The sequence below is a fragment of the Schistocerca piceifrons genome, chromosome 4 (genome assembly GCF_021461385.2).
Source record: "Schistocerca piceifrons isolate TAMUIC-IGC-003096 chromosome 4, iqSchPice1.1, whole genome shotgun sequence".
Taxonomy (NCBI): Eukaryota; Metazoa; Arthropoda; class Insecta; order Orthoptera; family Acrididae; genus Schistocerca; species Schistocerca piceifrons.
Window position 1 is genome coordinate 711,166,905 of NC_060141.1, and position 13,980 is coordinate 711,180,884.

Here is a 13,980-nt window from a genome sequence, read left to right on the forward strand (position 1 = left end):
TTCTCTAAGGCTATAGATGCACCAGTAAGGAATAGCTCAGTAGGCAGTACAGTTGAAGAAGAAGGGACACCTCTAAAAAGGGCAATCACAGAAGTTGGAAAGAATATCATAGATACAAAGAAGTTAACTGCGAAGAAACCACGGGTAACAGAAGAAATACTTCAGTTGATTGATGAAAGGAGGACGTGCAAAAATGTTCAGGAAAATTCAGGAATACAGAAATACAAGTCGAATGAAATAAATAGGAAGTGCAGGAAAGCTTAGACGAAACGCCTGCATGAAAAATGTGAAGAAAACGAGAATGAATTGACTGTCGGAAGGACTGATTCAGCATGCAGAAAAGTCAAAACAACTTTCGGTGACACAAAAAGCAACGGTGTTAACATTAAGAGTGCAACGGTAATTCCACTGTTAAATGCAGAGAAGAAAGCAGATAGGTGGAAAGAGTACATTGTAGGCCTCTATGAGGGGGAAGATTTTTCAGATGGGATTGAAGAAGAAGTCGATTTAGAAGAGATGAGGATCCAGTATTAAAATCAGAATTTAAGGGAGCTTTGGAAGACTTAAGATCAAATGAGGCAGAAGGGATAGATAACATTCATCAGACTTTCTAAAATCATTGAGAGAAGTGGCAACAAAACGACTATTCACTTTGGAGTTTAGAATGTATCTGTCTGGGGACATACCATCTGACTTTCGGAAAAATATCATCCACACAATTCAGAAGACTGCAAGAGATGACAAGTGCTAGAATTATCGCACAATCAGCTCAACAGCTCACGCATCCAAGTTCCTGACAAGAATAATATACAAAGAATGGAAACGAAAATTGAGGATTTGCTAGATGGCGACCAGTATGTCTTTAGAAAAGGTAAGGCAGCAGAGAAGCAATTATGACGTTGCGGTTGATAATGGAAGCAAGAGTAAATCAAAATCAAGACACGTTCATAGGATTTGTCGACCTGGAAAAAGCATTCGACAATGTAAAATGGTGCAAGATGATCGAAATTCTGAGAGAAATAGGGGTAAGCTATAGGGAGAGAGGGATAATATTCAATATGTAGAAGAGCCAAGACGGAGCAGTAAGAGTGGACCACCAAGAACAAAGTGCTCGGATTAAAAAGGGTGTAAGACTGGGATGTAGTCTTTCGCCCGTACTGTTCAATCTGGGCATCGAAGAAGCAATGATGGAAATAAAAGAAAAGTTCAGAAGTGGAATTAAAATTCAAGGTGGAAGGATATTAATGATACGATTCGTTGATGACATTGCTATCCTGGGTGAAAGTGAAGAAGAATTACGTGATACGCTGAATGGAATGAAGAATCTAATGAGTACAGAATATGGATTGAGAGTAAATCGAAGAAAGACGAAAGTAATGAGAAGTAGCAGAAATGAGAACAGCGAGAAACTTAGCATTAGGATTGATGGGTACAAAGTAGATGAAGTTAAGGAATTCTGCTACCCGGGCAGCAAAATAACCAATGACGGACGGAGCAAGGAGGACATCAAAAGCAGACTCGCTATGGCAAAGAAGGCATTACTGGCCAAGAGAAGTCTACTAATATCAAATACCGGCCTTAATTTGAGGAAGAAATTTCTGAGGATGTACGTCTGGAGTACAGCATTGTATGGTAGTGAAACATGGACTGTGGGAAAACCGGAACAGAAGAGAATCGAAGCATTTGAGATGTGGCACTACAGGCGAATGTTGAAAATTAGGCGCTACAGTCTGGAGCCGAGCGAGCGCTACGGTCGCAGGTTCGAATCTTGCCTCGGGCATGGATGTGTGTGCTGTCCTTAGGTTAGTTGGGTTTAATTAGTTCTAAGTTCTAGGCGACTGATGTCCTCAGAAGTTAAGTCGCATAGTGCTCAGAGCCATTTGAACCATTTGAAAATTAGGTGGAGCGTTAAGGTGAGGAATGAGGAGGTTATGCCCAGAATCAGAGAGGAAATAAATATGCGGAAAGCACTGACAAGGAGAAGGGACAGGATGATAAGACATTTGTTAATAGATCAGGGAATAACTTCCATGGTACTAGAGGGAGCTGTAGAGGGCAAAAACTGTAGAGGAAGACAGAGATTTGAATACATTCAGCAAATAATTTAGGATGTAGGTTAGAAGTGCTACCTGAGATGAAGAGATTCTCACAAAAGAGGAATTCGTGGCGAGCTGCATTGAAACAGCTGAAGTCTGATGACACAAAAAAAAAAAAAAAAAAAAAAAAAAAAAAAAAAAAAAAAACAAAAAAAAAATAAGAATCCGGGTTCCACGGGAGAGGAGGGAAGTGGGGCAGAAATGACCTCCCTTTCTCTTGCACTTTCTGCAGCATATTATTCTGCATCATACAATGACTGGTTGGCAGCTACTGAAGAAATACCGGATAATAGATGGTGGGTTTCCGATTCCAATTGAAAATATGCCGCTAAGGTTACTAATCTTTTCGGAAACATATTCTTCATAAAAGAAATAATTTTCATCCCTTCGGTACAGCAAGGTAACGGCGTCGTCCGGCTCTATCACGTCAGTTACTCTGTGGTTTTGTTTTAGACAAATGGTTCAAATGGCTCTGAGCACTATGGGACTTAACATCTGAGGTCATCAGTCCCCTAGAACTTAGAGCTACTTAAACCTAACTAACCTAAGGACGTCACACACATCCATGCCCGAGGCAGGACTCGAACCTGCGACCGTAGCGGTCGCGCGGTTCCAGACTGAAGCGCCTAGAACCACTCGGTCACTCCGGCCGGCTTGTTTTAGACAGCCCTGAGAATTTGTAGCTGTGTTTTTCATCGTATCTTTTCCACGAGTATTGATATTCAGCGTTTGGGTCCCATTCCCTTGCTCTTCTCCCTGTACTATCTCAGGCCACTGGAAAGTACAACACACAGAGACGTTGTACCAGCGGCGACAAGGGTAGCCCTACTGGGGACAATATCCCGAGTTTAAAGTCCCAGTTCAAGGTGCCTAAAGCATAGAAGACTATCATGATCCCAGAAGTTTTCCAGGCTCTGCTGAAACCGTTGGAAAGTTACATTCAGGTGAGTTAATACTATGCAATTTTTTTTATCTGGAAAACGGAACTCTTGATTCTTGCTTAACTCTTACAATCATTAGTATCGAAATATGAGAATAGGCTATGAGTTAACTTCTGAATATTCACATGTCTGTGTATTTGCTAGGCGACAGGGAGTGTCTTGTTCTATCAAAAGCCTTTAATCAGATTTAACTCAAGAGAAGACGAGTTGGATGTCTCTCGAGATTTTGATGTGAATGGAATTTCCCGCACTGTATGGGGACTTTGCACGGCAAACATATGGTTCTGCAATTTCCATACACCAATGGCACCACTTGTTTCAATTATAAGTACGATTTCAGTGTTATTTATTTGCTCTCGTTGAGGCAAATTATTTATGAATCAAAGCCGCTCGTTAAGGAACCAGGACGGCTTCGGCACATCAACCCCCCACAGCCACTCCTCTTCAACAAGTATTCGTCGGAAGTACGAGCGATAGCGTTTTCTTTTGTTCAGGTTTGCCTTTGTTGTTTCCAGGATATTTTTGTGAGGAACGGTACAGAGTCATTTCGTTTCACTTTTTCATTATAATCCATGGAATTAACCAACCATAAAAAAGGAAGTACATGATAATATTGCTAAAATTTGTTGTTTGTTGGTGTTAGACCAGTCGGTCAAAACGCTAACGCAAAATCAAATTCGATTGCTTGCGAAAAACTGAATCTTTTAGCAGTGAGACGCAGTGTAATGAACAACCAGACTGAAAGAACTGAAGACAGGCGCACGTCTGTTACACATATCTTCTCGTATGGGATAGGGAGACTCTGAAACTTTATTTAAATGAGTGTGGCTGTAATTAAATTGCAGAGTGACTGAGACCCACAATGTCCTAGAGCAACGCAATCTGACTACACGAAAAAATTACAATCTGAATTCAAATAATTAATTCAAAAAATTGCCCTGACTAAAAATAAATCTTAACAATAAGCTATACATTTCATTAAGCACGAGCGGCTGGTCCCGGCGGAGGTTCGAGCACTCCCTCGGGCATGGGTGTGTGTGTTTGTCCCTAGGATAATTTAGGTTAAGTAGTGTGTAAGCTTAGGGACTGATGACCTTAGCAGGTAAGTCCCACAAGATTTCACACACATTTGAACATTTCATTGAGCACTTAGCTCACAAAAATCTTCATTACGCGAACTACTGCAATACAGCGAGCGTCAATAGTGCCAGCTAAATTAAAGATTCTAACTACTAAAGCCACTAACTACTAATAGGCATGTGGTTAGCAAAGGAAAGATTTTGTTGCAAACCAAATAATGTATTTTTTACCTTAATAATGTGGCATCTAGTACAAATACGAATATAAATCGTCATTGACATCTAGTATAAAGATATATAATCATGGATAATATTCAATCTCCAAGTGGAACATGTATAGATAAAAAATGGTTCAAATGGCTCTGAGCACTATGGGACTTAACTTCTGAGGTCATCAGTCCCCTAGAACTTAGAACTACTTAAACCTAACTAACCTAAGGACATCACACACATCCATGCCCGACGCAGGATTCGAACCTGCGACCGTAGCGGTCGCGCGGTTCCAGACTGTAGCGCCTAGAACCGCTCATGTATAGATCGTTAGCCTACGCTAACACTTCATACCTCTACCCTCCATCAATGCTAACTTCTCAAATCTAACATCCATCACTGCTAACTTCCAACAACGAGTCCTACCAGCCACAGAGTCTCTTACAAAGAAAGCGCAGTCAGAGATCCAATGCAAAGCGCTACACATCGCTGCCAACACAGAAACAGCCCACTTAGAACTCCTGCGCCTCCATACGGTGGGATGTGCGCAAAAGTCAGAGGCATGCTCGACTTCAGTTTTGGATGTGCCCCCTGGCCTCCTCGTGCAACGGCCGCGTGCAGTTAGTGCAAACGGAAAGTTGTACAGGTGTTAATCCACCTTTACTGCAGTAAAATTTACCAGGAGTTGCCACAAGTACAACCAGACGAGCAGCAATAATTTTTCGTTTCTCCGGAACTCGAACATTGAACTTTGTAGTCGACTGGCTGCTCCGTGCCAATTGATTACTCCGAAAACGCTTCACAGCCTGACTGAAGGCTTAACTATACAAGTGTCTCTCTCACATGTCGAGTCATACTGAGGGGTTGGCGAAGTAGGATCTTGCTAAGGACGCATGCACGGGGGTGGTGCAAAAACTGTCTGAGAGAGCAAAAAAGAAGACTTTTATGAATTTACCAGGTTGGTTGGTTTGTGGTATTAAAGGGACCAAATTTACCAGGATAAGCGCATCAGTTCTCTTACCAACAGTGTTCATATATTCTGCGTTCTGCTTACAAGAAGAAGCCTTCCTCTCGGCCTGTAGCTGTAAATGCAAGTTGTTGTCACAGTGTCACTCAGCGGCAGACAGTTATCATGTGCCAATGTGCTACAGCACGCAGTACACGTGGCATTGAAGTTATGGCATTTCTCTTCAAATGCGAGCCGAAAATCACGCTAAAGTTACGCCATTTCTCTTCGAATATGAGTCAGAATTCGCACTAAATTTGCGCCATTTCTCTTCAAATGCTTTCCGGTATGGAAATAAAAAGGACGAAAACATGTTTCGTAGTACTCTCTCGGCGATAAGTAGAAATCAGTCTTGAGTGCTGAAATGATGATCAGCCGCGCTATGATCACTTCAGACAAGGGATTTTTCGCAAAGCTTATTTGTAGTCCTTTTTCTTTAATCTCTAATTAATTTATGTACAAAGGAAGAAATTAAATCTGCTATTTATTACACAGAATACTAAAACCAAAGTACTGTATCTGCAATACACAACACGATACAGATATGGTTTTACTTACAATGTGTCATTCATTTCCTAAAATGATATGTTTAATTTATTGTGTGCAATATTTTTCATAAATGTAGTTAATCCCAACAAAATTTTTTAATAAAAATTTATTTAAATAGTATAATGTATTTGTATTCTAACATAATTCACATTGGGGAGGGGGGGGGGGAGGGGCAATTTAGCAGTTCTGACTGGGACGCAGGATAATGTCGGTACTGCTCCCTTATTTACAGACTTCACCGAGTGTATAACTAGGGCTTCAAATGGTTCATATGCAGCTAAGCACTATGGGAGGTCATCAGTCCCCTAGACTTAGAACTACTTAAACCCGACTAACCTAAGGACATCACACACATCCGTGCCCGAGGCAGGATTCGAACCGGCGACCGCAGCAGCAGCGCGGTTCCGGACTGAAGCGCCTAGAACCGCTCGGTCACATTGGCCGGCTAACTAGGGCTGTAGGGTCGTTTGTGGGATGATGTCATTAAAATTCAGCGATGTTTCGACGAAACGCTTGTTCGTAATCGAAGATGATGATGGCGACTTCTGATATAATTCTGTCGAATTCACCGCTTCTTTTACCAACCAGATATCGACTGCAAGCATTCAGTCGACATTCCATCGATTACTTGCGGATGGAAGCTCTATGTTTCTTATAAACCAAATTTTGACGTAATAAAAACTGGTTATGAATTAGTATAATAGATACAACACAATAAACACTTTCAGCTGAACCGCAAAACTGAAACTATGTCGTTTTTCATCTCAATAATTTTACTTATATTTAGTGTAAGCGATGTCATCGTGTGATGCTCGTTTCCACTATTGGTCACATTTTTAGAAACTATTCCTAACATTGCTAACATTGACAGTGTGAAAGCTACATTTCTTCGCAGTGAGATAATAAGTTTCATGAAGGATAACTTCCAGCAGCTAACCCTGATATAAATGTGAAGCACTACACAGCCATTGCAAGACTTCAAAATATCACTATTCACTTAACATTTTGCACATAAAAGACCGTGTTTTAATTGATGCTAAATAATCAAACTAACAATAAGAATACGTGGATAGCTTTCCAAATGCATTGCCTTGACAAGATCTGATTTTAGATTCGTGTTCCTAAATCAAACGCCATAATTTGATATCCATAATAGCAACATTTTATTCAGTGTTCATTTTGACATTTTTTGTTGTTGTGTGCTTTCTGCACTTTATCGTCATGATAACATTTTGCAATCTACACATCATAAACACGATTTGCTTGCAAGCTGTACTGGCTCTCTATGAGGGACTTCCGTTTGTGTTATGATTCATTAAATCATGTAGAAGACTGGCATTCAGTTTAATTTGAAATTGCATACAATATAAACGGAACTAAAAAAGTTGTAACAATGGTGTCACATACCAGCGTTTCAAAAGAAGCTGTCGCAGTTGGAGGCGGGCAACGTCTGTCTGGCAGCACCAAAGAAAAGATAAGACACACTCGAGTTGGAATACTATTATAATTGGAAATGACCTTACTGTGGCTTCACTGATGTCAGTCATCTGAGGACTCTAACCAACATGTGAGTTTCATTCAGATCTGTGTATCAGAGCTGCAAGTGAACGAAGAGACATTACGTAAAGTTTTTCTTGTTATTCAATGTAAATTACAAGAGAAGCCACAATCCGCACTTCTGAAGAAAAACAACTTCATCAACTTTGGTAAGCATATCCACACGAATTGTGGATCGGGGAATCTACAACTGTATATTCATAGAGGCTTGTTTACTTGCCAAGAATAATCGTTAGGTAAATCTCAGACTTCTGGTCGAGACATTCACCGACGATTTACATATCATGTGTGCATGTGCGCGAATCGATGGTTTTGTGTTCAAAATCACAGAGCCTTGACAGAGTGGTCAATTATCCACCGGAGGTAGTGCCTCAAGGTGAAATGCTGTCACATACTGCTTGTAATAAGACGTGAATTTGATATGTGAAGCAAAACAGCTAGTTTATTTTTGACATAAAGTAAAGGCAAATGGTATTGTTTTATGGCTACACATTAATAACACGGCTAACTGAAGCTCTGTGTTTATGTAAAAAGAGACACATTCATACAGGGCATAATACTCGTCTAAACTAGAAGCAGTCCTATAAATGTATGTCTGGGAACATGTACTTGCTGAGATATAGGCCATTCTGTGCACGACAGCCATCTAACAGCTGACACAACAAAAAGTCCTCACTGTGGCTACCATTCATTCTTATACATATTCAGCCCAATTTCTCAAAGAATCACGAACTCGTGCAAACACACCTGGCAGTTTTTGGAGTTGGGCACGTTTTTGGGACATACGTCCTTGTAACTTGTGCACGTTCTCGATGGACGTGGAACACATAAATGCCTACAAATGTGACCTTAGCCAGGAATCCAAGGGATTAAGGTGAGTTGAAAGGGTAAGCTTTTGTGGTAGGTAATGGTGCATGAGACGTGGAAAGGCAGTGGCGCCCCGTCATGCATAAACCATGTCCGTTTCCTTTCGTCAAGGTAACGTTTGCTACAGCTCGGGTGATTTGTAGCATAGAAATGGTGATAAACGACAACCGTTAACCTGTCCTATAAAATATTTTGCCCAATGACATTGTCACATTCCTCCCTTACAAACACACACACACACACACACACACACACACACACAAAAAGCTTTGATACTAAAGCACCGCCTTGAGGAATTGTATCTACTCACTACTTATCTCACTGTAAGGATCGGTCGGCTGTGACCCTTGTGTGGTGTCATGTAGGATAGCCTGCCTAGCTGGCTGCAGGTGTCACTCATGTGGCGTTGATACGCTACATCTCGAAGACGCTTTAGACTAGGGCACACACGAGGATTTACAGGGAATGACCCACTCAGCGTCCAGTGACTCTGCACGGGATGGTGATAGTAATGAAGAGCTACAGCATAGTCTCTCCACCAAAGAAAGGCCATGAGGCCAATGTCAGCTTACAGATGTGAGACAGGGCAACAGCAGCTAGCGCGCCTCCTGACTACAGCCGCAGTGTGATAGTGCGTCAAACACCTTCAGTTCAGCCCCAACGAGCCGGTTGTAGAAGGCAATGGACAAGAGGCTCGGAGCTCACAGCAGATAAGTCCCACAGACCACGATGGCTGCAGTCTTGAAACTAGTAGTCTTATGGAGAGTAGTAGACAGTACATCACAGGTTCTACCTCGATGCTGGTTCACTGCAACTAGTAGACAGAGGGATTCGGGAGTCCGAGTGTTTACAGTTGTCTGTCAGAGGTGATGACATTATGTTTTGGCAAGGATGACAGAATAAGGCCTCGCTTTGTAGGTTTGTTAGCGGTCTCACCACATCTAGGTCATCTAGGTGTCCCAACTGTGGCTTCCAGGTATTCAGATTGGTGCTTTCCTGCAGCATCAGCACGATGAAAGGCGTTCTTGTGGTGATGACGTTTGGTTTGTGGGGCGCTAAACTGCGCGGTCATCAGCGCCCGTACAAATTCCCAATTTTTACGCAGTCCATTTTCTTTTCCCAATCCAATCTAGTCACTCTCACAAATGGTTCAAATGGCTCTGAGCACTATGGGACTTAACTGCTGTGGTCATCAGCCCCCTAAAACTTAGAACTACTTAAACCTAAGGACATCACACACATCCATGCCCGAGGCAGGATTCGAACCTGCGACCGTAGCAGTCGCGCGGTTCCAGACTGTAGCGCCTAGAACCGCTCGGCCACTCCGGCCGGCACTCTCACAAATGATGATGATGTGATGATGATGAAATGATCTGGACAACACAAACACTCAGTCCCCGGGCAGAGAAAATCCTCAATCCGGCCGGGAATCGAACCCGGGACCCCTTGATCCAGAGGCAGCAACGCTAGCCCCTAGACCACGAGCAAAAGGCGTTCTTGTGTAAGATTTATGTGTTGTTACAACACCATGCAGTCAGCTACTCTTTGTGGATTTTCGATTCATACTTCTCGCAAAGTGTGGCAATGGGCTCTATTGTGCGCCACGATATTGCAGTACCGGCTTTGCCGCCTCTTTGTCATTCCAGTTGCAACACTATGCTCGAGTTTGCCTTGCGAGGGCTCAGCAATGACTGGGAAGGGTCTAAAACAGATTTGCATACGCCGAGTATATCTTTCTTTGGTGTAGCATTACTCTGTGTCCATCCCACATCAAACTTAAAACAATGTGCAAGCATGCACTGTAGATCTTCAGTGCTCCTTCGTAGCATCAACTGATAGAAAAAGCAGCTTCAGGTTTTCGCACTCATGTTTCGGGATCATCTTCAACATGTTGCAGTAGTTGCTGCTCCATATCAGGCGTGCCAACTGTGACGAGTTTACTGCGATTCCTTCTCCTTCTTCTGAATGATCTCGCTACCTACGGTTCACCGAGCGAAGTGGCGCAGTGGTTAGCACACTGCACTCGCATTCGGGAGGACGACGGTTCAATCCCGCATCCGACCTTACTGATTTAGGTTTTCCAGTATTTCCCTAAATCGATCCAGGCAAATTCCAAGATGGTTCCTTTGAAAGGGCACAGCCGACTTCCTTCTCCATCCTTCCCTAATCCGATGAGACCGATGACCTCGCTGTTTGGTCTCTTCCCACAAATAATCCAACCAATCAACCTACTGTTCATTTCTTCAGGTGAATTACGGTGTTGATATCGATCGGTATACGTGGCACGTTCTTGCTGGTTAAAACCAGAGCAGAGTACGACGTCTGCCATTTAATGCAGGGTAACAGGACTACATTTCCTTGTTTACGTTGTTCATTCTTCACGGAATCACTATCCCTGTACCGAGGCCAGCGCAACCTCAAAACCATATATGCGGATCGATTGATGTATGAATGTATGAGACGGTTCTAAGAGCTGTGTCTAGCAACGGCATTAAGGGGTGAGGTCTAAACACAGAGACAAACACAACCAGTAAGAAATTGGCAGTGAATCTCAACAGGAAAACAGTCTACACAACAACTAGCCATTCTCCACACGTGGGAAATGGTTCATATCAAATAAGCTTTTTTTTCCAGAAACACATATATAAGATTTAAGATTTTTTTGTAGTTCTGATCAGTACTTTCTTCTGTACCAACATGCCTTTTTTGAACAGCCCGCAGATTTTCGACGAAGGGCAACATTTCGACTTATTGAGATTTTCTTAATATTCCACGAATAGTGAGAAGTAACAAAAACTTTTCATTTGGTTGATTTCAGAGACTCTGAAGCGATTTCAACTTTACCACTGGTAGGGCTGTCGTTGAAGTTAGCAGCCGCTAAGATTCCAAAATTCGCCCTGTACCCAGACAATCCACTTTCAGCGAATATTTGCAGTTCTAATTAGGTTGAATTATTTCCTTGCTTCGTCGTCCTTTTTAGTCTTTATGTCGAAATAGTGCTACGTACGTAGTTCAAGAGGCACGCAGCAATACCACGAGAGGCTGCCACCACACACTCACCAGGCACTTCCACAGTTCTGAGCAACAGCCTCCAGAGGTCACTCGCCAAGAGGAATTCCTCCTTGCTTCTGCAACACGTCACCAGTGCATTATATCCATCCACAGATAGTGTTGCAAGCTGTAACAGACAGCGATACCAACTATGGACTACTTTCCTTCTACGATATGCGGATGCAGATGAAAGGAAGGAAGAGTTTGTTTAAGGATTCTATCACATTTGTATTAATAACATCACTATTAATCATATTATGTCTAGGAGAGCCAGATAATTTTGTTGAAGTCCCATTCACATCAAGGTCGTTGTTAGAGATGGAGCACATACTCGGACTATGTCAAGAAAAGGAAATGGAAAGGAAATCGCCTGTGTCCTTTCAAAGGAACCATTCCTGCATATGCCTGGGTCAGTTTAGAGTAATCATGGAAAAGTTAAACCTGGATGGACAGATACAGATTTGAACCTCATCGCCCGAAATGCGAGTCCAGTGTGCTAACATTTGCGCCGCCTTGCTGACTAGGCACACACAGAGATCCATTCGCTAACGGGGACCATTTGAGGCTACTGCATTCTACAGATATTTATGAAGTTCTGCAGTGTCTACAGTTCTCTCACAGCAGTTGTTATATATGGGGAAATAGGGACAGTTAAGTACTACCTCAAGTCAAATTACTTTCAGTCATAGTTACTAAATCTTAGATTTTATCTCCTATTTCCAGATCGTGTATTAGGCAATCTTTGGCCACATACAATAAACTGCAAGGTGAGGGCAAAGGAATCAACCACTGTAAAATTGAGAAGCTCTGACAGCCTGGAAGAGCGCTGAGCAGCTGGAAGCTGCTTACGGATAATAGCGCTAGTATTTTGTACACACCCATGAAAACACAATAGGAAGTCTCATAAAGACCTGTTCTCACTACAGGAGGTAGCCTGACTCCTATTTCACTTAGATACTCGTCTTACTAATGGAAAGCGTCGTGCATGAACTTCAAATGTCGCTCGCTGAAGCTACCGAGAAAGATGCGATAAAATAGAGATGAGTAAAATCACGTGTTAGCGAAGTGTTGCGTTAAATAGCCGCCGGCCGGAGTGGCCGAGCGGTGCTAGGCGCTACAGTCTGGAATCGCGCGACCGCTACGGTCGCAGGTTCGAATCCTGCCTCGGGCATAGATGTGTGTGATGTCCTCAGGTTAGTTAGGTTTAAGTAGTTCTAAGTTCTTGGGGACTGATGACCTCAGCAGTTAAGTCCCATAGTGCTCAGAGGCACTTGAACCATGTTTGTTAAATAGCCTTTCTACAATGAAATCTGGAGAACCGTATGGTTCAGAGAAGCTATTGTTCGATCATTTTCAATTTGAAATGCTATTTCCAGGAAACGAAAAAATGGGTATTAAATCGACGTACTTGATGCTGTACATGAAACGTATCCGCATTTGCGAATGTGGACAACCATCAGCTGTATAATGAAATGGCGACTATGAAAATTTGTGCTGGATCGGGTCTCGAATCCGGATTTCCCGCTTATGGCGGGCGGTCGCCTTGCCATTTTTTTCGGTATACCAAACTTTTTTTTTTTTTTGCACAGTCAGCGGCAGGCTGTAGGAGGCAAAGCGGGCACGGGTTGTTTTTGTTATCGTAGGAGAATTGTGAAAACATCACGTCTGCATGTCAACTTCTTCTCACACCCGGCACACCCCATCTGGGCGGAGGGTCCATGAATGACGACCCCAGATAGTTTGCAAAGAGGTTCCGGTATTGCGTTTTGTTCGTTAAGACCAGGAACTAGTCGACCATGTATTGCCACAAACCGAGCGCTTCCTTTCCGGCGTCGCGATACATGCAGTGTGTCGCTATTCCTTGTACCCAATTGACCGCATGCCATTTCGCTATCCGAGCACGATCCAAACATCCATATGTCGTCAACCATGTCTACATTGCATGGTAATTTGGATAAAACATAGGAACTAGCATATCGTGTTTGATTCTGGGTCGTTCTTTTCGTCCTAAATACTCGGTGGTTAAGTGAGTAAGTGTCAAATTAGAAAACCAAACGCCGGCCGTGGTGGCTGAGCGGTTTTACGCGCTACAGTCTGGAACCGCGCGACCGCTACGATCGCATGTTCGAATCCTGCCTCGGGCATGGATGTCTGTGATGTCCTTAGGTTAGTTAGGTTTAAGTAGTTCTAAGTTCTAGGGGACTGGTGACCACAGAAGTTAAGTCGCATAGTACTCAGAGCCATTTGAACCATTTGAACAAAACCAAACGTGCGGAGTTCAAACCACAGTTAGTTAATGGATTTTCTCGGCACTTATCTCATCATTGACGTTTGGTAATGATCCGAATTTGTGAAACATGCGAAATCGCACAGTGGTTCGGAGTGCACTTTAAATTGTAGATCCTTCTGTTATTGGCTAGTTAAATCATTTGAGTAGAACCGTGTCAAGTGGCCCAAACCAATCTTAGCGTAGAGAGGAGTTTCGCCTTTACCTAATTTATTAACTTGCCGTTCGTCTACAACTAATAAATTTTTATCAAAAATTCGAGTCTAATGAAACTCAAATACAGTGTAGTTAGGATCTGAGTGTTAGAGGGGTACATGACGCGAATGGCTAAGGCATC